This window comes from Myotis yumanensis, unplaced genomic scaffold, assembly GCF_028538775.1.
Source record: "Myotis yumanensis isolate MYYU_CA2020_CCGP unplaced genomic scaffold, mMyoYum1.0.hap1 SCAF_8, whole genome shotgun sequence".
Taxonomy (NCBI): domain Eukaryota; kingdom Metazoa; phylum Chordata; class Mammalia; order Chiroptera; family Vespertilionidae; genus Myotis; species Myotis yumanensis.
The window spans coordinates 15,101,374-15,129,284 of record NW_027223759.1 but is presented as its reverse complement, the minus strand read 5'-3'; the positions used below and the strand labels follow the sequence as shown (position 1 = coordinate 15,129,284).

At 38.9% G+C, this 27,911-nt stretch overlaps 1 protein-coding gene across 6 annotated transcripts in view; it reads right to left on the bottom strand.

The window, feature by feature from the left end:
• MAP2 (microtubule associated protein 2) overlaps positions 1–27,517 on the bottom strand; it is a 231,219-nt gene extending 203,702 nt beyond the window's left edge. For all 6 annotated transcript variants that reach the window (XM_070422009.1, XM_070422006.1, XM_070422013.1 and 3 more), the window contains exon 1: positions 27,365–27,517. The gene's annotated coding sequence lies outside the window, so the exon portion shown is untranslated. The remainder of the gene's footprint in view (positions 1–27,364) is intronic.
• Positions 27,518–27,911: the final 394 nt, after the last annotated feature.

The window sequence follows — 27,911 nt, the reverse complement described above, 5'->3', positions numbered from 1 at the left end:
ATGGGTATTTAGGAAGATTTTACAAAACTCAGTGAAGTGTAGAAAGATGAGCCAGTATCATGTACTAGTAAAAGCTAATCTGGGCAGCTGCCATTGGTCTCTAAGACTGATTCTCTTGAAGATTCAGTGTCCTCAACTGTAAAACCAAATAAGTAATACTGTAACTACCACTTCAAAACAGATTATAGTGATTCAACAAAATAATATATTTATCATATACTTTTAAATAATAAAGCACTAAATAAATATTTTTTATAAATTTGTATTGATTTCAGAGAGGAAGAGAGAGGGAGAGAGAGATAGAAACTTCAATGATGAGAATCAGTGATTAGCTACCTCCCACACACCCCACTCTGGGGATCAAGCCAGCAACCCTGGCACATGCCCCAACCGGGAATCTAACCACGACCTCCTGGTTCATAGGTCGACGCTCAACCACTGAGCCACACTGGCAAGGCACTAAATAAATATTAATTGTGGTTAAAATGGTCTCTCACACACACAGGGAAGAATGCAAGGCACATGCTTAACCTTCAGTGTAGTATGTAAATATTAGCTATCATCACATATTTAATTACATGCTACTACATATTATTGCATATTGCTTATTTTTAAAGCAGATGTTCTATCCACTGAGTCAAACCGGCTAGGGCAGGATTTTCAATCACTGCAGGGCTGAACTGTAGCATTAAAACTTACCCTCTATTTTACTTTTATTCCAGTAGAAGGGTGACTCTATATAGTCCCATATATGTATGCTAATAACACCCACTTGAGACAATTACTCACATGAGAAATACTATATTTCATGATATGTCATGCCATATGAGCAAACACAGAACAGGGTAGCCTTTGGTTGAAAAAACAATTTGATATTTTTTTAAAAATGCTTAAATAAAAATTTTGGTTACTAAGAGAATGTATGGAATCTTTTTATCTGGAAGACTTTCAATGTAAGCTGAGTACATAAATGTTTGGAATGATTTAGATTTTTTTTTTTTGGAAAACAAAATTAGGATAGGTATTTACATGTAAATCAAACCCTCTTCCAGCCCATCTTAAATTATGTTGCATTATTGTTTATAAAAACTCTACTTCCAATCTTAAAATTTTTTATATTAAGTTTCATCTGATATTTTACTACTTACGGGGGAAATTTTTGATTTTTAACACATGAACTCCAACTAATGTAGAATTAAATGTGCCAAGCAAAGTGCCAAGCTATTATTATCATAGCCAGTTTGCCATTAATTTCTTAAACACAAGTGTAAATACAAGATGAATAATAGCTGATTATGTGTCATTAAAGCAGAGAAATATCTGGGGGTTCAGATAGTACACTAAAGGAACAACAACATCACTACAATTATATTGTCACTCTGAGATTTAATAACAGAGTATAAAACACAAACACCATAAGTCACACTTCCACTCTGTTTAAAACTTGTATTTACATAAGCTACAGAATTCCTTTTTTGGTTATCGCATCTTCAAAATATAGACAAGACAGAGAAAACAGAGAGGAACAAGGAAAAAATTAAGGAGTGAAATGTAGGAATTATGAGGAAAAAAAATACAGGTTAAGGTTGAATATTCCTAATTTATTTTACAGTGAAGAGGAAAAAGTAGACAGATGAAAATTATTATTTATATAGTGAAAGATCAATAGTGCTGTAGAGAGGATGGCAACCAGATAAGTATATCCCCTTTGGTTATAAAACAGAAGAATGGATAAAGTTGCAGCAAAGGTGTTTAGGTGAGAGATAATCCCCACTGTCTCCATCCATGTGGGAATTTCCATAATCATTGGCCGGCGCTGAGGTGTGTATACAAGTTAAGAACAAAGGGTGGGAGGACTATCCAACAGACGGGACTGTGTGCTTCAAGAACCAGACATTTTGCTACTGAGGACACTAAAAGTTGTATCCCTTTCATATGGTTTTATTTTAATCCAACTGATGAAGTTTCATTCTGAAGATGTACTTTTTTCAGAAATGTCATTATTAGAGGCAGAAAAAAATGGCATGAACAGGAATATGTCTCACGATATCATAAAGGGGTACTAAAATATCATGATTTTTTTTCTAGGTGTATGAGAAAATACAAACTGAATAAGGAGGTCCTTAGATTAAAGAAAAGAAACTGATCTAAGGAGAAGAAAGTTCTCAATAGAATGCCTTTCTAGGAAGGACCTGCCAGGGGACTAGATGAAAGTGGGTTTTATCTCCTGAAGAAGCTGGGGAAATGAAATAGCTCCTAGAAATGGGTCTTTAGCATTTGCATATAGGTCAACCCTCCTCTCTACTCTGTCTGCTTCTAGAGATCACTGGTCCCATCCCTGGAGGAGAAAAATACCTAGGCTGTCACTTCATACCTTTCTTACTCCTAACCTCAAAGAAATGATCAGGTTTACTCTGAAGGCTAGACTTGTAAATAGACGTATTTTGATTTCAAGATGCCCTTTTGGGTCCTTAAGTATTTCCACATCAACTAAGTGCTGCCTAAAATTCCATTAACAATTGATTCTGTCTTCCTATATAAGTTAGAGAGAGAATGTTGTAAAGGTGAATGCTAGGCTGAGGTACATGTCTTTGAAATTCAGCAATTCTAAGATACTGTGTGGTCAAATAACAAGGGAAACTACTAATATCAGGTTCTTTCTGAGTCAGAAACGATTATATTGCAGGAGAAAAGCTGGCAGCTAAAGATAAACTCCTTACTGAGTCAAAAAAAAAACAGTTTAAAATTGCAAAAGATTCTGAGAAAAAAAAGATGCTGTGGACAGCTACTATTCTTAGCCTGCTACAGCTGTGCCTATATACACCCAGAAGCAAGACTGCTGAAGATCGTATTAAATATTCCGATCTTGTTCACCATGTGTATTTGTTAAGGTCCAATTAGAAAAGTGAGGTTTTGATGAGGGGTTCCATTCCAGAGGTGTGGATAAAGTTAAGGAAACCAATGAGAAATATTGCAGCAAGCGGGGACTAGACAAGTAGGAAGCTGTTACCATTCCTTGAACTTGGGAGCAAGAGAAAACCACGGTGTAACCAGATTCCATAAAAGCTAGAACTCTTCCACCTGCAGATCACCTGTTCTTGCTTCCCGCTGGCTGAGTGCAACAGGAAGCCAGAGGGAACAGCAACCTGAATGGGCAGACCTAAGGTCACATTCCCTCCCCTTACCAGGAATGGAAAAGTCAGTGGAGATGAGGAGTGAATTTATAATCTTTTATAAACATTTTCCCCCTTAAAATGGCCCAACTTCATTTTAAATAACCTTGAGTACCAACGGGTATACTATGGCAGTATCAGTGAATAAGTAACTCAATTGTTCAGATTCAAAATTATGTGGATTTAAATTATATCCCTTAGGTTCCCAGGCCAGTGAATATTGTCTTATATACTCAGCAGAGGAAATAAAAAGTAAACCTCAATTTGCTAATAACTTTGAAAAAAAGAAAACTCACTAGAGAAAAACTTAGAAATTCTAATAATTATAGCTATTATATAGTAGCCCACAGTTTGCAATACATTTCAAATATTTTCCATGTGATCTACACTCTTCATTTAAATAAGCTACATTAAGATAATTCCTATTAACTTCTAATTTTTTAAATTGTCATGAATCAAAAAACTCATAGAGCAACATAACTTTCCAATTAGCTATAGTCCTTAATCAAATGGTTAGCATTAACTATTGACAAGATTCTCTTGGATGATCTGTAGGATACTGAGGTATTACACTTCATCTTCATTACAGATGTTCTGAAGAACATCTACACTAATAAAAGAGAAACATGGTAATTAGCGTACGACCACTACCCTTCCCATTGGCTAGTCAGCATATCCTTATGCAAACTAACTGTCAGCCAAGATGGCGGCCGGCAGCCAGGCAGCTGGAAGTGAACATGAGGCTTGCTTGCTCCCGTGACTGCGGACTCCAACGTTCCCCGCCTGACTTGCTGGCCTCTGAGCTGGCAGTTTGAAACTTTGTAACAAATATAGCCGGCTGGGATCTCAGAGCTGAAGTTATACATTGTTTCGTTTATAGAATGGCAAACAAACCAGCAGCGGAAGCCTCAGAGCTAGAGCCAGAGCTAAAGCTGGCCCAGAAGAAAAAAAAAAGAAAAAAAGGAGTGGTTGGGAGCTTCAGTCAAAACCGCCAGCCTGAAAGCAGCCCTCAGCCCCTCACCCAGACTGGCCAGGCATCCCAGTGGGGACCCCCACCCTGAAGGGTGTGTGACCAGCTGCAAACAGCCATCATCCCCTCATCCAGGCTGGCCAGGCACCCCAGTGGGGACACCACCCTGATCCAGGACACCCTTCAGGGCAAACCAGCCGGCCCCCAGGCCTCTATCCTATATAGTAAAAGGGTAATATGCCTCCCAGCACCGGGATCAGCGGAGCCGAGAGGTCTCCTGGCACCAGATCAGCATGACAGGGTGCAGCGTCCAAACCCCCTGATCAGCCCTCAGCCCCTCACCCAGACTGGCCAGGCACCCCAGTGGGGACCCCCACCCTGATCTAGGACACCCTTCAGGGCAAACCAACCAGCCCCTACCCATGCACCAGGCCTCTATTCTATATAGTAAAAGGGCAATATGCCTCCCGACACCGGGATCAGCGTGACAGAGGGCAGCGCCCAAACCCCCTGATCGCCCTGCGGCTCTGTGTGTGACAGGGGCAGGGCCACAACCTCCCTATCCACCCTGCTCTGTTCGTGACAGGGGAAGGTGCCCCAACCCCCTGATTGGCCCTGCTCTGTGAGTGACAGGGGGCAGCGCCCCAACCCCGTGATCGGCCCTGCTCTGTGCGTGACAGGGGATGGCGCTGCAACCTCCCCATCGGCCCTGCCTTGAGTGTGACAGGGGGTGGTGCCCCAACCCCCCAATCGGCCCTACCCTGAGCATGACTGAGGGTGGCATCGCAACCTCCCGATCCGCCCTGCTGTGTGCATGACGGGGCGGCGCCCCAACTCCCCAATCGGCCCTGCTCTGAGCCTGACCAGGGGCTGCACTTAGGGATTGGGCCTGCCCTCTGCCACCCGGGAGCAAGGCTAAGCCAGCAGGTCGTTATCTCCCGAGAGGTCCCAGACTGCGAGAGAGCACAGGCCGGGCTGGGGGACCCCCCCTCCCCACTCCCCCGAGTGCACAAATTTTTGTGCACCGGGCCTCTAGTATAAATATACTTGAACAAAGGCAAGTAATAAAAATTTTTAAATATTTAAGTACTTCAGTGATGTAGTAAAAATCTGTGGTCTCTATTACAGTATAGAAAGTTAATGTTAGAAATTCTATTTATCATTTTTTCCTATGGAGAAAAAATAAAATGAAGTGTTTCTAATATTTAATATGTATATTGGCACTGGAATCTTCACTTGGTCTATATGTTCATTACCACATATTACCAAGATTAAGTGAGCTACTTAGCAGATGAATGCACGATCCCTAATAAAGGGAATAAGAGAAGTTTTCACATGTTCATTGCTCTTGGCTTATTAAATGGATAATGGTTTATGTGTTCCCAGGTCAGTGGATATGAGGCTTTTATTTAAATACTGTTACAAAATGAATAAGTGGCTTTAAAATGTCTTTATGCAGAAACAACAAATGGATGGTAATGCTAACAAAGTACATGAAAAAAATAAAAACAGTGTCTCTATCCTTCAATAACATTTTTTTTCAGATAAAGACAATAAAAGCGTATGCAAATTGGAAATCACTAGGAAGATAATTTACAGTATAATTTATATCCATTGTTATTGATGATGAGACTCACTTAAATTATTCTCTACTTCATGCTTAACTCACACTTTTAAATTTCTATTTTTGTAATTATATAACCATTTTGATCTAAAGAATGTTTTAAAATATGGTAAATTAATATATAAGGTAGTATGTACAATACTGTTTTATCAATAGGGTGTGCTATCAAAACATTTGGGATCACTGGTATAGACAATGAAGATGGGAAGGCTTGATGGAAGAGGTGGGACTTAAGATGAAAACACAGGGTTTGGTTATGTAATGAGGAGAGGGAAGGTCATTCTCTGAACATCTGGTTTTCTTAATGAGTCATTCTTAAAAGTATTTCCGTAGTTCTGGAACAAGAAACATAACAGTTTATTCCTTCCTAAAGATTGAAGGACCTTTAATCTTTTGGGCCTAAAATGACTTTCCAGCCAATGTGCTAGGTGATACACTGGTAAATAAGACTCAAGGATTTACAGTCTAATGGTTGGGTCTTCACTTGCCTCTCTAGGCCAAGGTGTTGAACTTGGGTAGTTCCCTACCTAATCCCTAGAAAAATCAGACACTAAATCAAGGTAGACCAATGGAAGTATGTTCAAAACATATCCTAGTTAGCCAAGGAACTCTAGTTAGGACATTATGAAAGTGGGCCTTCGTGTCCTCATATCTCTTTCATCTAAAACCACAGCCATAAGCACCAATAGCATGCAGTTGCTACCACATTTTCCAGAAAGACCAGTATAAATGGGTTGAGTGGTAGTCCCCCAAAGGATATGTTCATATTCTAACCCCCCAGAACTTGTTAATGTTATCTTATTTGTAAACAAAGATCTCTGAAGACATACTTAAGTTAAAGAACTTGAAATGAAAAGATAATCCTGTATTAGCTGAAAAGCCCTAAATCTAATGACAAGTATTCTTGTTAAGAGAAACACAGGGGAGACTTGAGAGACAAAGGAGGGGAAGGCAGTGTGAAAACAGAGGCAGAGGCTGAAGTGATACAGCCACAAGCCAAAGAACACCAACAGCTAACCGAAGCTGAAAGAAGCAAGAAACAGAATTTCCTCTAGACATTTCAGAATGCTGGCCTCCAGAACTGTGAGAGAATAAAGTTCCATTGTTTTAAGGCACCAAGTTTGTGGCAATTTGTTAGAGCAGCTACAAGAAATCAACACAACCAATGAAGACTCTGGCATCCCAGTATATGGTCCAGGGATGTTGTTCCACTAATCCCTGGGAAGTTGTAAAAGGCAGCATTATTAAGAATTCGGGTTTGGGACACATGCAACAGGATGGCTTGCATCTCTCTGAGCTAAGGCATGAAATACCATTCACTATATTTTGATTTATCAGGACATAATTGGTACTGTTTCTTATATGGAAGCACTGATAGCACAGGTCTCTCAAACTTAGAGGGCCCTAGCCTGTTTGGCTCAGTGCATAGAGCATTGGCTTACAGACCGAAAGGTCCTGGTTCAATTCTGGTGAAGGGCAAATACCTCAGTTGCCCTTGGGGCCCATGCAGGAGGCAACCAATGTGTTTCTCTCACATGGATATTTCTGTCTTTCCCTCTCTCTTCCACTCTCTCTAAAAATCAATGCAACAATATCTTCGGGTGAGGATTATAAAATAAAATCAATATAAATAAAAGGCTAATATGCTAAGTGTCACTCCGACCATCCGACCGGTCACTATGATGTGCACTGACCACCAGGGGGCAAGACACTCAACACAGGAGCTGCCATGATGCGCACTGGCCATTTACAAAGAAATGGCACTGCAGACCTGGCGCTGACAAAGCAACACTCAGCTTCCCCCAAGTGGGACACAGGCCCCACCACCACCCCAGAGCAACAGCCCACCAAATCACAGCCAACGCTGCTGAGACCCCATGGTGCAAAATGCAGCCCACAGCCCAGCCCAGCCTGGAAATGGTCACTGTGGGTGCCAGGTAATGATGTCACATAGCAACGCCCAGCTTCCTCTCCCTAGTAACTAGCCTCGTTGGAGTTTCTTCAGCCCAGGAACACGACTTGCTTTGTAGCCAGGTGCAAACATTTCACACTTTAACCAAATGTCTGTGAAGTGTTTTTCCACGCTTCATCTCATTTGATCCTCACAGAAGCCCTTGAGTAGGTAGATAGGAGACTTGGTAGAATCATATTTTCTTTTCATTTGCTGGAAAATGGAGATTTAGAAAGTTTAGAAACTTGACCTGACTGAAAAGAAGAAAGAAGTGGTGGACCTTTTAAATGATCTCACGTTTTCTCACTGCACAGAATATAGTCAAACACTGCTGCAGTTAAATATTTTACCCTTTGTTCTCTCTGTGTGATCTACAATAATAATCTGCTTCATGTTGATATTTACTGCTGTGTTGCTGACAATTACCTGAAAGAGATGTCGGGGTGCTTCACTGGGCTGGAAAGAGTTTAGCTACATCAGAAAGCAAGTCTAATTAAGCAAGTTTATTCTATATATATAAAAGGCTAATTTGACTTGCACATGCGCGATACATATAAAGCTCTCGCTGGCACCAATTGCAAGCATGTGTTTTGATCTGTCATTGTCAATCGTGAATTTAATTGACACTTCTATTATAGAGAATGGGTGAATATCAATATTAAAATATTTCTTCTAATTAATTTCCTTTCAATGTGCACGAATCCGTGCACCGGGCCACTAGTAAATAATAATAATAAAAAAAATAGAGGGTCAGGAACAACCTGACATTAGCTTAAACAAACATCTGATAGGTGGCCCTTAGGGGTTAACAAAATCACTAAGGATTTTATCATAAAGTGCATGGCCACCCGCTCCAAAAGCAAGTGAGGATGTACCTTGAGCCTCTCTAGAGTAAATGGTTTTGTTTCTTCCCCTAGCCACTTGAATTGTTAGCCAAAATTTCTCTATACAAATGAGAGTTTAACTAAGATGCTAGCAAAGGAGAATTCTGTAGCCTGGTGGTATGGACTATGATATACTTTAGTCCTAGAAAAGGTAGACTCCTGAGCTCAAAGAAACCAGCCTAATCCACCAGTGGTAGTTTAAGGAGACATGGCTACTAACACTTCAGTGGGTCAAGGTATATTGGTGGGATAGTATTTGGTAGTTCCATGAAGTGACCTCTTGCCTACAGTCAAATTTGAATGTTTATAAGCCACTGACAAGCCACTTGTCTTAGTCGAGGTACTAACAAAGCCCACAGTCTCAGGTCCATGTAGGACTCAGGTCTTAGAAAAGAAGCCAGGCAGTTACTCTAGTGCCCCACTGCATTCCTCCAGTTATTTACCTAGGCATTAGTTCCCGAAAGGGAAAGCAAGATGTGGGTAATGGCGAGCTGGAGCTTTGCCAAAAAAAAGAAAAAAGGAATTATTGGCCTTAGAGGACCTAGGTAGTCTTAAAATACCTGTAGTGCCTAGATAGGTAAGATCTGAGGAAATATCTGCCATCCAACTGACACTGTCAAACCTTTGAAGTCTTGGAAAATGAATACAGCTCTTTGTATTTGAACTTGGCATGGACTAGTCAAATCTCAATAGAGGGCCAAGGGCTTCAAAATCTGTAGAATTTACTTAACTAGAGTGGCAGGATGATGTGAAGTGGAAAGCTGTTTTGACTCTCTCTGGTATTGGTTCCACAAAGAAAAAACCCCAATTTTCATCATCTGAGAAAAGCAAGGTGTGTTTATCCTAACTTGGGTGGAGAGATAAGACAGCCTGAACTTCCTCTCCCTTCTGCCCATTTTAATAATGTAATTTTAGATGCTTTTGTTGTTACTATAAAGTTGTTTCCCTAGGCTCATTCATGTCTAGGTAGTTCTAGCTTGACTGTCTACATGAAAAACTTTCCATTATAAATTTAAAGTGTGTTCCATTTTTATTCATTAAATATCTGACATTTCCAAAATAATGTAATGTAGCAACTCTATGTTCTTTTAAAAACTGAGGTTGGTGGTGGTGACAGGAAGGGTAAGTATATCCAAGCTATTCTTGGGATCTTTGTTTTTTCATAAAAAAGGATAAAATGTACAATGAAACATTAAAGCTAAGTCAAAGGAGGAAAAAATATCTAAGACAGACCCTTGGACACAACTACAGTCAAAGTGTCGACTAAAGGGCCTGCATGAATCTAAAGAAACGAGGTGAGGTATGTCATGACCACATTCAGTATTCTACTCATTTCCTTTACTTTTGTATGGAGATTTCTTAGTCAATGAATAGAACTGTAGTTAATAAAAAGTGAGAAACTATATGAAAAGTGACACTTTTCTTAAATAATTATTTTTTCTAAAAACATGCCAAGCTTATAACCATATTATGGCATTAAATCGAACAATTTTAAACAATTTCCCAGAAATCCAAGTATTTTCTGTTATTTGGTTGTTTGGCATCTTGCAGATGAATATTGTGATGGCATACTGGTTTTCTTCTAATGGCATTTTGTAATGTGCAGGAGACATAGGTACTTAGGTTGTGATTGCCAAAAACATGTGGCTTTTTGTTCATTTCATTTACAGTATGCTTTATGGCCTTTAGGCAAAAAGAAAAGCACTGTTATGTCTCCTTGTTGAGTTCAAGCCCACATATCATTAAAACATGCTGCTTAATACCTCAATGCAAAATCGCTGTTATGAGTAATTTTCTTGGAAGATGTGGGTGGCTGAATGGTTTGCCAATGCTAATTGTTATCCCCAAGTTTAGTCCTGTTGGTAGAACACGATTTTCTTGATCATATTTAGTAAGTCATCACAGTTAAGATGTTACATAAAGGGACATCCTACTGTCTTAATGCAGACTACGTGGCCAGCAGAATCTTGTGTTCTGCGTCATTTTTGCTATTCGGTAAGAAACAAGAGCACCCATTTCCTCTTGGCTCCACCCACATTTTGGCTACATGTTTTAAATGTGTTGCAATGTCTGTGCTGAAAAACCTGTGCCACAATCCTTTAAGGTTTTAAGAAAACCCAAACACTGAAACCACACCCTGTCAATCTATTCTGAGTAATGATTATGATGTCGTTTAAAATTTCATGTGATATCACTATTGCCATTGCCTAAGCAGAAATTTATTTTGTGCATCTCAATCAGTTTTAAAAAATAAAGTGTGAATATAAATCTCTCTCTTGAGAGTTTAAAGACTATAATGATATTAGTGTCCCTACCTACCATTAGATGTGTTAGAATAAATTGTGCTTTATTCGTGATTTTTTAAATTTCTTAAATTTGGGAGCCATTTCTAAGTGTAGCTAACTAGTTACTATGGAGTAGGTATCACAGCCTGAATATTCTCAAAGATTATAAACTCAACTCTTAATGATCCCAAATATTACTTTCTAATTCAAAAGGATTTAAAGCTATATAGTTCTTGGGGAATTTATGGATTACAGGAGCAAGCAAAAACAATACTGCATTCAAACTGAAATGATGAACCAAATCTTCTTCTGAGTAATGCTGGTAATTTATCCATCATCACAACACCTTGATTTATGCTTTTTTAAATGCAATAAAAAAATTATTTAAGTATAACATTTTATAATGTTTTAGAGTTAAATGTGCACTATTTTACAAAATGCTCTCAATCAAAAAATTTTAATGCAAAAACTGTTTTTCACATTTCTTCAAAGGATATTTGAATAGCAAACTAAGTCTTGATGACTCAGTTTGAATAAAATTATAGTTAAACTCCAGGTTAAATAAATTACAAATCCCCATAGAAGTTACTACAATAGAATTTGAAGTATGCTTTAATTTTTATTTCCCCTCTAATAAACTATTTTAATTTTTATTAATCTGAAACCAAAAACTTAAGTTCATGATTCAAAGTATCAACCCAGTTTAAGTTCTAATTTTAGACCAATAGCTCTGCTTCCCCATATGTAATACTGACTGGCTGGGTTTAATTGGAATGTTTGTTTATATTTGACCTAACAGTCTCACTAAATATAATCCAAGACTTTTAATTACAAGATACGAATTAGTATCACAAAACATTCACTATATATTATTTAGGTATAAATTATTATTTTTTTATTCAATGAGACTAAGCAATATAATTAATCCTTGAGGAAAGACAAGAAATACTGACTGTGATAGACATATAAATTTCATACTTTAATCTCCAAGACAGACTTAAAGTCAGAGGTCCTCATTTCCTTCATTGTCTAACAGCAATGATAAAACAATTCAGAAAGCATTATGACTCTTCATGTTCTCTGAAAGCTTATTGCATATTTTCTACAGTCCAATGCTGCCCCTGACACTATGCACCATTTTCACATAAGTTATCACGGGTAACTCTCACAAGAATCTGTTGAGATAGGAACTCCTTAAGGTGAAAATCGGGCTCCGAGCCTTTAGTTTACCCAGGGTTGGGTAGAAAAATGAAACAACTGCTGTTTGGGAGTGGATGGTGAAGAGATTGGAAGCATGATAAAAAAATAAAAATAAATACTTGGGCCTAGCCGGTGTTGCTCAGTGGTTCAACATCGACCTATGAACCAAGAAATCACAGTTCCATTGCCAGTCAGAGCACATGCTTGGGTTGTGGATTAGATCCCCAGGGTGGAGCATGTGGGAAGCAGCTGATCAATGATTCTTTCTCATCATTGATGTTTCTATCTTTCTCTACCTTTCCCTTCCTCTCTGAAATCAATAAAAATATTTTTTTTAAAAACTACTTGGTATTCTAAAGTATTTGACTAAAGTTAGCTCCCTGATGGAAACTCAATATAGTAGGCATGCACCCATTTATTCAAAGTAATCAATAGCAAAAGCTAAACAGACCAAAAAGCATTGTTTCAGTTCCACAAATAATTACTGAGTGTGTATTATATGCCAGGCATTCTGCTAGATACAGGATTTGCAAAGATGAATAGGATACTTCCTTCAAGAAGCATAACATCCAGATAAAGAGAGAGAGATACAAAAGCTTGTCTAGTTTTTAAAAATGAAAAGCAGTTAGTCATGGGGAAAAGAAAACTAAGATGGGAAGAACAGAGCAAGTGATGGGTACGGAATTAGAGGAGGTTAGTAGTTTTAAGGGGGACCAAAAATACAGGCAGGGAGAGGTTGAAAAAAAGATTGAAGAGCTAGCATACCCTTAGATTTCCCTGGCTTTCTAAGCTATGTTAAACAATCAAAGAGGAAGGATTTTGAACAAAAAGTGTACTGGATAGATGGTTTAGAAATATCACTTAAGGTCTTATAAAGACTGCATTTATTGGGAAAAGATTGGAAGCATTTGCTGTATTTCAGACAAAAGATGAAGAGCCAATTCAAGGAGAGTAGAGATGAAAAAACAAAAATGTAAAGAAATACATATTTAGGAAATGTATGAGGAGTCTCGGGTGACTTTTAGTTTCTGACCTGGAATAGTTCTATTGCCTAAAAGAGGGACTGTAAGAGGAATGTAGGATGGCTATTGAAATAAGTTGGGTTATGAACATGGTGGTTTTCAGATGCCTACAGAGCCCAAGTGGAACCACCTGGAAGATAGTGGGATATATAAAGCTGACTCTCAGAAAGGAACCCCAAACTGGAGATTCAGGTGCTTGTTAAAGCTTTGAGAAGGGAACAGATCAACCAGTAAGAGTGATCATAGAAAAGGAGTCATGGTTCTAAACGAAAAGATGTGTTGGGGCGAGGCGGGTGCTAAAATTTAAGTTGATAATTAAACATTTATTTGCTAATCAAACTCATTATTTCAGGCATGAACTATGTTCTTATCTTTAACTGTTTGAATACTACATAAATTGTTCAGTAGCCCATATAAACTTTATGGTCATATAAAAGGCAAAATCACTGATCAATGTTTTATAAAAATTTGCATAGGGCCTCCATACCCCAAAGTTTTAGAGTTTAGAATTCTTTTACCCTCTCATTTTCATAGTTTGTATAAAACCCAGTTATAAATTTTATATATTTACAGTTTTATTTAATTCACTGGCACTTGATCAGAACTATGATGTCTGATTGACATTAAATATTAGGATTAGAAGGTCAGTTCAAATGACATTCAAACGTGTATTATCTATGTGTAGGACTTTTTCTGAAGCACTTAAATTTAAACAAAAAAAATAATTTATTTGTGAAAATCCTTGGATTTAAAAGCTATCATGGATTCTTTATCCTATATGGCTAATAAAGACCATCCTAGCCAAGTTCATGCATAACCATTTTATTTTGTTCCATGTGTCTGTTTTGTTCCCACTGACTGTCTGCATTGTCTTCAAAGACCTCTGTCTTGATTCATAAAACCACCTGAATTGAAATGCAATTCATGCCAGCACTGTAGTTCAATTCACAGTCCCGCTATGCTACTGATGCACTGACTCCCTGAGTTCCATGCATGGTTATCTCGTGATTTGGATTCAGTCCCAGCAGAACTGAAGGTCTGTTCCTCGGTTAATTCAACTGCTCAGAGTACTAGACAATCCATGGACTGTGTCCACTTAGTCCTTATAAATCACTTCCCTCACAGCCTTTCAGTTCATCATTCGAGACTTGTGCACAGGAGAAAATCTTCCCAAACACTTTTCTTATGTGATTGCACTGGTCATTGTCTGGAAAAAAAAGGGCTCTCATTGTTCCCTTTTGATAATTTACATTTTCATTCTAGTTCCAAAACAGCTGGCCTCTGCTTTGAGAACTGCTACAATAAATACTTTGGGCACACCTCTTTCTTCTTTCCTTCTTTCCAAAGCCTTGTGTCTTCTAAAGATTTTACATTTGAAGTGAAAGACATTCTCAGAGAATTTAAATGGATATTTGCAGATGTGCAGTTAACAAAGTTTAAATGACTTATGTGAAGCGTTTTATACATAAGTCTGATATACTGCTTTAAGACTTACAAAGAAACAAAACATATCATATATAGTAGTGAATAGAACATTATTTGCCTTTCTATTACAAAATATTTTTTCCAAAACAATTCATTTTTCTTTTTAGAATCCAAACCAGCTACAGGAGGGCAAGTATCTTCCAAGTGCATATATTTGCATTCGTCTTTTCCTAAAGCACTATCTTACCCTTATCTTCGCCAACACCTCTGATTATTGTGTCAATCGCTTAATACATAACCATATTATACTTGGGTTTTGTTTTGTTTTTAAGACATTCACCTATGTGTTTCCTCCCCCAAGTACTTCTAGGCAGGTAAATTAGTGATGTGATACATGTTCATTTACAACCTGTTTAGTTATTCAAAAGATGTGAGACAGCTGTCTTTCTCAATTCCCTGACAAGCTACTGGAGAGTAAGGATGCGGTCTAGTTTTTTCTTCTTACTGCTAACCTGGCTTATCACAGCACGGGGCTCCTATCTGGTTCTTAATAAACTTTTGCTAAAAATTAAATAGGTGTGTTCACACTGGATGGAATTGTTCCTCTGAACAGCACCTACTAACTCCAATCTTTCTTTGTGACGTTGAGCTTTCCTTAATAAAATGCTTATCCTTTCAGCATTCCAATCACCAAAATCTTTGCTGGGTGAATAGCTAGCTAACAAGACAAACTGATTTGTGCAAATGTGAATTAATGCAATGCAGTTTCAATTCACCATAGAATGTGAAGCAGTCTCGAAGATAATTAAATGTATCCCCTCGTAGATTAGGAAACTGAGGCCCAGAGAGTCAAATGACATTCCCAATATCTCAGAAAGAGGGTAACATGATAAGGCTTTCTGTGTCATAAACAAAGGCAAAGATAGGGTATTTTAGACAAATGGGATTTGTTTATGTGTTTTAAAAAAGAAAGAGATTTTTTTTATTCCTTCAGATCTTACCACCCAAAAAAAGAATCATCGCCTACTTTTTGGTATAAGATCAAACAAATCTTGTCAAATTTTGGGAGATTCTAAACTACCTTCTCTAAAACCATTTATTCATTCAAAAATATGTACTGGCCACTCCCTTCATCCACACAATTATCTTAGCAATAGGTATATCTTGTAGATACTATACAAACAAGCAAATAAAAATTATATAGTGACTAAGGTATCATATTCTCTACTTTAAAAATGAGATTACTGAATTTTTCAAAGGTAAATATTTAAAATATGAACTACTCTATGAAAATGAATACAGCTTACATACAATGGTACAGAAATAAATCTAAACACAATGTAATAGAATGGTTTTTAATTTGTCATGATAGTTATTGTGCAGACTATAATAAGCAATAAAATAAGTGAGTCTGTAAGATAGTATACTCATTTGCATCCTCTTTCAAATACATTCAGTACACTGGCCATGTCTATTCATGTTGTATATACTAATACCAACTACTGGAATGAGTTAGCATTGCCTTCCATTTTTGTGAACTGCTCAGCTTCATGTCCAAAAGTACTACAGCTACTTAATTTCAAGTTGTTTTAAGAATGGCTGACGTGACCCATAGATAACATATATTTACATCTTTTTACATCTGCCAGCATTGCCTTTTTCTTTGGAACTACAACTGTGGCACATAGAGCATTTTTGTTACTATTTCACTTTCTGAGAAAAAAATAAATCATTCCAAAAGATAGCTCTAGTCCAACTTCCAGATTCTTAGCTCTAAAACACACACATACTCACATATTCGAGAAATCTTTTGGCAACATTTTAAAAGATAATGAATTAAGGGCCACGGAGGTCATGGACTTTTTTTTTTTTTTTTTTTGGTACTTCCTTTATGAGTCTGTGTAGACAAATTGCCTTTTGTAAATAAATCATACATACACACTCTACTTGTTCAAAGGAGTATAGGATTGAATAAATGTGGACCTTAGCAGTCACAGGTAGTTGTGGAATTAGGTAATCAAGTGTGAAGTCGTAAAAATGATAAAACAGAGCAGCAATGTGAGTTCCCAGAAATAACAATGCAAAGTAAAGTTGGAGTTATACGAAGTGATAGCCCTATGAGTCCCCTCTCTGTTCTCCATTTTATCCTCACTAACCTCAGAAATGGAGAAGAAACTTTCATAGACTTTCAGTGATGAGTCATCAGAATGATCACAGACAATTTCAAAGGTTTAACTTTTAAATTTTATTACCTTAAGTAGCCAGAGTAATACTCAGTAAATTATATTTAAGTGTAAAATGAAATGCTCATTCGATTTGGTGTAGGTTTTTCCAACAAGGAGTTCATTTCTGTCCTATCAATAGATTACATTATAACTAACTGTATATCATTGTTATCTCAAATTTTAAATACTGTTTCTGTGTTAACTACATTCTATCTTGTGGATACATGTACACCTAGACTTTATGAAGATGATATATAATAATAAATGTGACCAAAGATTTACAGTGTCATTATAAGATTAGTTTTCACTCCATTTTGAGGACACTGACATGAGTCCAGAAATGGCCTGAATAAGTGTCACGCTGCGCTGTCTAGGTCAACAGCACTTTTCTGAACAGGAACATTTTCCCTTCATTCCTTGGTCTGGACCAGGGCTCCTCAGTTCACTGATTGAAGTAGGTTCTCACATACATAACCTTCTCTGCAGGTCTAAGAACCTCTGAAGTGGAAAGGCATTTACAGTTGTTTCATCTCTTTTCCCCAATCTCTGCCCAGAGAAAGGGTGCTGAATAAATTCAGGGGAGTTATTATTTATTATTCACACAAGAAACTATATTTTATCACAAGAGATAAAGTCATGGTTATTTCATTTGTTGCAAAGCCTCCAGACGTTCCTATGTTTTTTATATGTTTTGTCTATGAAAAATAACCCCACATAATACAGAAATGCCAAGCAATTTTAACCTTGAAAGAGTTACTTTAAGATAATAAAAAGGTTGTTCTCAAGGTTAAATATGCATACTCCAATTACATCCTTCTTTACAGACCAGCTTTCCTAAACAGCTGATATCTACTATAAAATGTGATCTTTTCTGGCCATCTTTTCATCATGACTAACTTGAAACTTCTTTGTATATTACACTAAAACAAAATTAGTACATGATCGTGCCTATTATGAACCCTGTAACTGTACCTGGGCAATGATATCCATTGAAATCCTGTTCTACATGTACTCAAGGCCCATCACCCATGATTTTGCCTATGTTCCTATCTGACTGAAATGCAACTTATTATTTCCAATTCTCAGCAACACTAAACCATACAAAGTGATTACAGTGAAACAATTAATAATCTAAAATGCAAGTACTGATAAGGTGGAATAAACATCTAATTATCTAATCTCCAAGGGCTTTTGAACTTATCTTTTTCTCATATGGTATTTTTCCTCTACGTTTCTTAACTTTTAAAGAAGAACATTGCCATTTATCACGATACTCCCCTTGATTATGTCTAAGAATCATGATCAAGTCATACCGCATCGATAAAAATAAAAACAAACCAGTGCCTGCACAATAAGATCAAGCCAGTGGCTCAGGAAAGGTCTCCAGTGTCTCATATGCTCTGACTTGAGAGAAACCTAAAGGTTCCCCAGATGGGTCTTCTTAAAGGGAAATAGGTAACTAGTTCCTTACATGGTCATCATGTACTTATGACCCCTTCAAAGTATGGTTATTATCATTTCAAGGGCATTTCTAGACTCATGTTCAACTATGACAATATACGCCAGGTGTTCGCAAACTAGTCCCTAGGTCAAATGGGCCTGTCACCTGGTTTTGTAAAAAAAGTTTCATTGGAACACTGCAATACCCATGTGTTTACTTATTGTTTATTGCTTCTTTCTTCCTACAAGAGCAGAGAGAAGTCATGGGAGAGACTGTGTATAGCCCACAAAGCCTAAAAAAAAAATCTATCTGGCCCTTTACAGCATAGCTTGCCAACCCTTGCCATACGATATTAATTATAAAGATATTAAACATATTTAGAATGCAAACATTTAAAATCAAATAAATATCTAATAAAAATGTGTTTGTAATTTTTTGCAAGAAAATCTGTGTTTACTTAGACATACACACACATTGATTTTCAATAACTATTTATGAAATTAATCTGTGAAATCATGTGGTGCTTTTCCAATATGGCTTGGAAGCCAGAGAAATTGTTGAATTGCAATTCATCACTTTTTCTTTGCTTTGTTTTCCAAAGCCCACTGTCCTTTTAAAAATACATATTTTGCATGAACATGACATAACCCCAATAGCAACTCATATTATTGACTGACTATAGTTTTACATGGCTTCTACCTCTTGGCTCTCTCAAGTCTATCTTCCTGAAGATGTCAAAGAATTGGTATTCCTCACTCCACCATCTCTATCAATGTCTTCCACCTCCATTCTTTGGTATTGATATTTCTCAGTTGTTCGTGAAAATGTCTGCAACCATAGCTCCTGAACAAGACCGTTAGTCTCTATGCCGCACCATATGCAGAAATTCTAGATCTGCCACCAGGTCCTCTCAAATTTGTCTTACAAATTTGTCACATTCCTCATGCCCCTCTCCAGGTCAATGGAATGACTGCAATGGACTTATGATAAAACCAACGCCTACTAAGTCCAGCCAGTACTTAAGGACCTCTAGAAATACAAGACCATCCACCCACCCCACTTTTCTCCAAAAGAAATCATCCCCTGCAGGCAATCTAGTATGCCTTGCTCATTGCCATCTCAGCGCTCTTGCTTTTACGATTGCCCTACCTGGCAGCTTTTCCAAACCCAGCCACTTATGCAACCCCCCTCCATGTCCTGAATCCCACATGAAATCTTTAGCTTCTCCACATGGTGATACAGCTCCCTTCACTGAATTTGTATAGTCTTAGAGGACATGCTATTCTTTCAAGATGATCATGAAATTGGATCGGCTCACTTACTGAATTATCAAGAGATTTAGGTCACTGCCACAAAGAAACATAAATATGTGTTACTCTGTTACTTAATGTATTTATAAATGTCAGTACTATGTTGGTTGTTGTGTGGCACCTGGCCTTGTTTACAACTAAAGCTGTTGTGGGGAAATAGCCGGAGAACACATTCATATTGAAACTAGAATGATTCCTATGAGGACTTTTCTCAAACTTGGATTTGTACTTTTCTGTTTCGATTAAAAAAAAAAACAAACAACTTAGTTTGGGGTACAAAAAGGCTACAAGGGGTTAAAATTACTTACACATGTAATTCTCCAATTCCTAAAGAAAATGACACACTTTAGGTTGTCTATGTTTAGAGCATTATACTAGAGCAGGATAACAAAAGTCTTATCTTATATCCACCATTAACTTCTGATTTTCTAAATCATTTCTCTCTTGTGATTTAACACATTAGTGAATAAGATACAGATATAGCTACAGGGATTTAGGAGATATAATTAATCTTTAAAAGCTTTTATGAGATTTTCCAAAAAAATTCTCCTTTTACTACTTGAAAAATTAGAATATGCTGCAACTCAAATAACAGTCTAACCTCTTCTCATGGTGAAGAGGACCGATGTCAGCTGGTACCTGCCTTCTGCTCTGATCTCCTGTCCATACCCTCTACCATGTTCATTAGACTCCAGTGCCACTGGTCTTGCATTTGTTTCTCAAATGTGCCAGGCTTCTTCCTGCTTCAAGGCCATTGCTTTCACTTTTCCCTCTGGCTTAAAAACTCTTCCCCTGATTTTTCCTACCCCTATTGTTACTCATGTCTCCAGAGGCAGCCTATCCCATCCCAGACAAGCTGTATTGTGTGGTTTTGTGTCCTATTCCTTACAGTGTTTTCCTGTCTGAAATGTTCATTCACTTACCGGTTCACTTGTTAATCTTTGTCTCCTGCTACTAGAATATAAGCTCCATGAGGGCAGGAATGTGTATGGTTTGTCTCAATATCTTACACATTCAAAAAAGATTCTGCTGTTTACTAGGGATCCAATAACTATATTTTAAAATAAATAAATGAATAAAGGGATGATTTATGGAGCATGATATTAGAAATACCGAGGGCTCACTAGCCTGATACTTAAGTGGAAGACAGAGTGAATCCTTCCCAAGCACATCATTTACTAAAAGGTAGATTTCAATTCTTTATAGATCACTTTGTTTTTTTTATACCATCTAATTCAATCAACCACATCTGAGAAGAAGAGCACAGAATATCTTATTTTGGAAGATCTGCTTTCATAAGTGTAGCCTTCTGGTGTGCGATTAAGATGGCCTTTTGCCTTTATTTATAACTCAAAGATACTTCAGGGTAAGACAACAGGCACAGCCCATTCTTTCACAGGTGTGCATGGTAAATATTTTAGAAATTCTGTTACATCCACTCAGTGACAAAACAGTACCCCAGTTCTGAGGGGTGATTAAGCATGTTCATCACATGTTTAAAACCTAATATAGACATCAGAACATAATATCTAACATCCTCTCACAGAAGAGTGACAGTAGAGTTCCTTCATTCCCTAGATCAGTGGTACTCAACCTTCTGGCCCTTTAAATACAGTTCCTCATGTTGTGACCCAATCATAAAATTATTTTCGTTGCTACTTCATAACTGTAATGTTGCTACTGTTATGAATCGTAATGTAAATATCTGATATGCAGGATGGTCTTAGGCGACCCCTGTGAAAGGGTCGTTCGAGCGCCAAAGGGGTCGCGACCCACAGGTTGAGAAACGCTGCCCTAGTTAGTGGTACAGTTTCAGTTTTCACTGACTAGGAAGATGCTTCTCTTGAAGTAGTTAAGCATGGTTTCTGCTTAATTTATTCCCTCCAAGATGCTCTTCATGCCTTTCAAATATTTGTCAACTTAAGACTCTACAAGGCCTAAGCAGCATGGGTGCAGATAAAGCTCTGCAGAACACAGTAACCATGGAAACACCTAATTCTTATTTCAATTGCTGTCTCCTTGGAAGAAGAAAAAAAGTAAAACCCAGAGGGATGGAGCATTGGAGGCAGAGAAACAGGAAGACTTACAAGAGTGGGAATGTAAGAGGAAGCAGGCACAGACACAGAGGCCCACGGCTTTTCTAGCTCAGTTCCTTTTAGCTAAAAATGTGAAAGCTGGGGGATAAAAAGGAAATCTATTTTTGAGAACATTGCATGGTTCTATAAGTTAGAAAAAAAGTTTCAACCTGGCTATTTTTGTTGGATTCCCCTTGTGCATAGAGCCAAGTTTAAACACTGATTCAATTAATCTGGAGGCATCAGTATGGATTGTTCACGTTCAAAAAAACAAAACTCCTTTGCTCTCCAAGTACCTTGAGTCTGGGCACACATCCTCAAAGAGTTTAAAGCTCTGCCCTGAGAAATCCAAACCACAGGAATGGCCCTGGAGCAGGAGCCTGTCAGCCCTCCCTGGATCAGGTTTAGCCTCACCGTGTTCAGTAGTGTAGCTGGCATGTAGCAGGTTGGGATGGTTTTAGAATTCTGAGTCTCTCCTTCTTTTATATTCATGTGAAAGTCACAGGTGAGTCACCTCACCCTTAGCTCAGGAATATAATCAAAATTGGAACAGAATCAAGTGGAATGAATGGTTCCTCACTGCCATCCCTTACCCAGGAGCTAAACTTTGGGTACAAATAATGGAAAAAAAACAAGGTAGTAACTTTTCTTCCTGACTTAGAAAGGAAGCATGATCAAAGACTGGAAATACAAAAAAATATATGTATTCAAGGCTAGAGGATATGAAAGCCAATATCAAAGAAAGGACCAAGAGAATAATGGGGACCTGAGAAAGAGAAGGCAGCATAAAACTGCATGTTAAACAAGAAATAGATAGAATAGAAAATAAATTTCAAGTAAAAATAACAGGCTCTATTTGCATTTTCTAATGATTAGTGGGGTTTTTCTTGCCAAAACAAATTAAAAGGAAGGAGCAAAGGAAGGAAGAGAGAGAGGATAAATGGGAAGAAGGAAGAAAGGAAGGACAGAGATAAGTCATGCTGTGTAACCTTTTAAGTAAAATAATTTTTTTCTAAAAGGCGTATTAACAAAAGGCAAAAAATACATATAGACATTTCCCCCCTCTAGTGTCTTTTAATGGAAACAAATGGTTTAAACTTACCCCCAAAGTCCATAATATAAACTTAACAACTGACTGAAAGAGGAATTTCTGAGCTCTTTGTCTAAATTTCCACTGAATTTCACTAAAATGAATATGTAAAAAGTATCAGTTGTAATACTACCACTCAAAGGAAAGGTTATCTCTCTTGAAAAGGAAAGATTAAGTTCAAATATTAGATTCAAAGTGTTTTTCATCGAAAGTCAACTGATTGTGTCCACATTGTTTTAAAATTTTTAATTCACTGCAGAATTGCTTCCAATAAGTATCCTTAATAAATTTTACAAGGAAATACCAACGACCATTAGATCAAAGTAACAACAAGGGAGGGATATGGACAAAATATTGTGTTGAGGTAGAAAAACAAAACAGATGTCTTCCCTCACCACCCACTTAGACAAAATTCATCTCCATCCAAAGTGACGATTATTAGCTGAGAATTCACATTAGTTCATCATCTCCCTCTAGCCCCACCCTGTCATCCAAACTTTCCCACAGACCCTCTCCCTTGACTTTTGCCGTTTTTATACCACCTCTATGTAGTTATGTAACTGCTTTGGTGCCTGGAATCAATTTCTGGGACTGATAATTCTTTGAGAATATCAAAAGGTGTTTCTCAGAATACTCTGAATTAGAATTTGCATGTGCTGTCCAGCATTTAATGACATGTTCAACACCTGAATGATTGAAGCATTTGAGAGATGGTAAGTGATGTGTATATAAACAAACACATTCAAAAAGAGTCAGAGTTATACATACCTTCTTTATTACATATAAAGAAGGTATGTATAACTTGTATAATTGATGCCTAAAAACTTGTCCTTGAGGCCCTAAATAATTGCCTCCATGTCTGGGGGCAGTACCTGGTGCATTGTCACATCTGTCACACAACAGCTACCATTGAATGTTTCTGCTTATGAAAGAAACAAATCCCACCCTGGCCAGTGTGGCTCAGTTGATTGAACACCATCCCATGCACTGAAAGGTCACCAGTTCAGTTCTTGGTCAGGGCACACGTCAGGGTTTGGGGTTCAAGGAGGCAGCCCATTGATGTATGTCTCTCATCTCTCTCTCTCTGTCTCTCTCCCTCTCTCTTTCTCCCTCACCCTCTCCCTTTCTCTCTCTCTTTCTTCCTCTCTCTAAAAATCAATAAAAACATATTTTTAAAAAGAAACAAATTCTTCCAACTTTATCAGTAAATTCCTTAAATTCATAAGTTCCTATTTTTATTTTGCTTTGTTATGTTAATAGCCTCTTAGGAAAATTAATTTTACTTGTAAGATCACACAGGTTGAGAGAGTTAAAGTAGCAAAAAATACAAAGATATCTGAGAAAATCAGGACTCAAAGAGCTTAACAGCATCTTCAACTCACGTATCAGAGATAAAAGAGCAGAATACTATCTCAGAATGTTACCAGATTTCTTCACTTACTAACGCCTTACCTAAATGACCACTTTTAACATTTAGGAGTATAGTATTGACCTGGAGGTAGTGTTATCACCTATGGTTTCTGTTATTTGATATCCTTTATCTTAATCTGTCAAAAGGAAATTAAGCATTAAAAGAATTCATCAATCATGCCCTAATGACTGGTATGGCTCCATTAGTTGAGCATCATTGGGTTGCATATTGGAGGCATCTGATCAACGTTTCTCTCTCACATTGATATTTCTCTCTCTCTCTCTCTCTCTCTCTCCTCCAACCCTCCCTTTTGCTCTCTCTAAACTTGATTTTTAAAAAAACTTATTGAAAAAAGAATTCATTAATCAGAATAATCAACTTAAATACTAAAATCCCCAAGTTGGTTTCATATGGTCTGTCTCACATGGATAGCAATGGATAATTACATATTTTCATGAATACATCTAAGCAAATTAATAACTATTTAATTTCAAAGTCCAACTTTGCAACTAGAGTTCTCAAAAGCATAGCAGTCCAGTCTGTTATCTAGTTGCTAGTAAAATTCAAAACAAACTATGTGTGTCTGCAAAAATATACCAATAAGTATTTTTCTTCCTTCTCCTTTCTGATGTTTAAAAATTTGCAAACTGATTTAAGTCAAAAGCAGTAAAGGAATGAAATTATTCCTTCAGGCTTAGAGGAGTCTGTGCCAAGTTTCATTTCTGGCTGCATATTTTTGACCAAGTTCAAGAGCCCTGAAAAGAAACACATATAAAAGAAAATATCCCTTTAACCTCAGGAGAGCAGCATTCCGAGAGGCTGCTTGGGGAAGAGGAGGGCCTCTGCCTTGAGATGGGTGTGCGCCTGCTGTTTGGTTTCCACCAAGAGGATGCCTGCTCGCTCAACGAATCTGAAGTAGCTACTGTGATGAGGTAATGGCTGTGCCAGTTTCACCGGGTCATGCTCTCTCAGCACATTCTCTCTCCTCCTCCCTGAAAAGGTGCCGTAAACAAGCCATCCCGAAAGAGGTGCTGCAGAGAAGGAACAACAAATCCTCAATCTGAAATCCCTGATAACACTGGCTCTGCTTTTGGTAGTCTAGACATAACTAGGAGCTTAGAGCAGCACAGCCTGCCAGAAAGAAACAGGTTATTTGACAAAAAGAAGGGGGGGAGGGGGGATGAAAAAAGGAGAAAAACAAAGAAAATAAAAAATGAATGTAACCAAAATACTATTTTTTAAAAGGAGGCTCCATTTTTAAATTGTTCAGATCTCCAGGTTTAATTTAAGCAATTTTTCTATTTGAGGTTTAAAAAATATATACTTTCGGAAATTAAATAATATAGCAAGCTGTGAAATACTATGAATTAAAATTAAGTAAACCATGTACCACTGATCCTAAAGGCACAACACCTCTGATAATACGCAAATCATGAATGCAGATGGAAACCTATGACCATCGGATAAAGTGACCAGGAACTCAATGTTAAAATACACACACACATACAATGTTCTTTATTGAAAGAAAAAACAATGCCTTTGTTGTCTTTTCTTGGTGGGAGGATACTTTCATGTGTGAAGGGGGAGGGGTGATTGAGAGTCCCATGATTCACAAATCCATAAAGATTTCTACCAAAATACATAGATGTCTCTTGCCCAGTGAAAGGGGTGTTTTGTGTCACATTCTGGTTAAAGAAGGTAATATTCCTCTTGGGCATTCCGAATAGCTTTTATTTATTTAATCTTCTTTCATTACCAAAAAAAAATGTATAATTGCACACAGTAAAATGACAGGGTGACAGAGCTATGCTTTATGCCAGGCCAGTACCTGCAGCTCAAGCCTGGGAGTTTTGCATAATGTGGCTCACATAAAAGGCTTTGTTCTCCATCGCCTCACTGCGGCTGCAAACCTCAACTTCACTTTGTCGTCACTGCCTCTCCCAGAGTGACCATTTTTAAATAAATAATACCTTTACCACTGAAGTTGGTTCCTTACCAACATTCATCAATCCCTCTGCCTCAAATCAAAATTATATACCATCAACAATCCTCCTTTGTTTTGCACTGCAGATTTCATTTACACCATAATTCCCAAACCCTGAAAGATGAATTTAAAAAGACTTGTGCTTTACGTATCCAGTCTCTTTCATATCATATATATAGAATAGTACATATGTGTATGCGTATATGTGTGTGGTGTGCACAAGCGCACATGTGTGCGTGAGTGTATGTATATGCATTTAAACAAAAAACCTTTCACATGGAGTCAGTTTTAAAGGGCCTATGCCCTCAGCATTATGCTAAGGATTTATAGCAGAGAGTACACAGCAATTGTTACAAACAGGCTTGCTGCTGATGAAAGCTTTTTATTTTCTGACAAAACCCCCAAACCCCAACGCAGGCAGTATAACATCAATTTCTAGTTTCCAAGGAATATTTTTCCGGACCCCATCTGCTTTACTACCCTACCCGCCCCCCATCCCCACCCAAACACACACTTCCCCACTCCTCTTATACACTCTTTCTTTAAATGTTCATCCTTCAACAAAAGACAAGGTTGGGGAAGGAAGGCACCGCGCACTGCAGCCTCCAAAAGGGGCCTTTTTTTAAAGAGAAAAAGATGTACAGGAATGCCGCTTTCCACCCCCCTGGTTTAAAGGGGAAGACTGTGGATGCTCAAGCTCCAGACTCATTTTTTCGTGTCCCGCCCTCCCATCCGACCAGACATTGATTTTTCATTTTCCTAAAAATCATAAATATGTATCGATCTTCCTTTCCAGCTGTTTCGGGGAGAATAACAGGGAAAATGATTTCAAATGGGCAAGAATGCCTACTCACGCATTCCCGTGTGTGCAGTTCCTGCAGCTAGATGCACAAAACAATCCCCTACCTCCAGATCCTCCTCCCCACGCCCCATTATCTTTTTATAAGTCACGCCTCGTCTTTCCACACCTCAGGTAACATGAGCTCTTGGTATCCTAACCCCAGGTAAATGTCCGGGCATTGCGAAGTGGTACCTACCCAGGTCGCACGCCCGCCTACGAATCTACAGAGTCCAGGCGGCAGCGCCCGGGTCCCTGCCCCGAGGTGACACCTGGACGGGCGGCCCCAGTGGGAGCCAGTGGAGGCAGCTCGGCCAACCTGTGCCCGCCCCCCCAGGCACCGCGTACCAGACCCCCCCCCCTTACACCCCCATCCCGTGTCTTGCGGAGGCTCCTGGCGAACCAGGCAGGAGAGGCGCCCCGTGTAGCAGCAGAGGTGCGGCCGGCCGCTCTTACCTGGGCGCGGACCCTGGATGCACCCGCGGTCACCGCCGCCACCGCTCCAGGTCCGGAGACCTACCGCCCTCGGGAGAAGCGGAGCGGGAGACGGGGCAGGGGACGGGGGAGGAGGAGAAGGGAAAGATGGAGAAAGAAGCGGAAGGAAAGAAAGAGAGAGGAGGAGGAGGAGGATGCTGCTGCTGCTGCTGCTGCCGCCGCGGCCCCGCCGAGAGCCCGCGCAGCCCGAGCGTCCAGCCCAGTGTGAGCACCGCCCCCGCCGCCGGCTCCGGCCGCCCCGCCCCGCCCTCGCCCCGCCCCCTCTGGCCCCGCCCCTCTAGCCCCGCCCCACTCCGCCGGCTGTCCTGGGAGGTGGCGGGGCTGGCGAGGTCGCCACTGCAGCGTCCGGGCGGGGGAGCGCGGCCGCCACGCCTCCTGCCGCAGCCAGCCCGCCGCCCCGCGGGAACCCGGAGGGGGCAGCCCCCAGCCCACCAAGCCGCGGCCACATGCGGTCCGGGGTGGCGGGCCCTTCTAGCCCATTTTCCTTCCTCCGCCACCAACCGGGAGA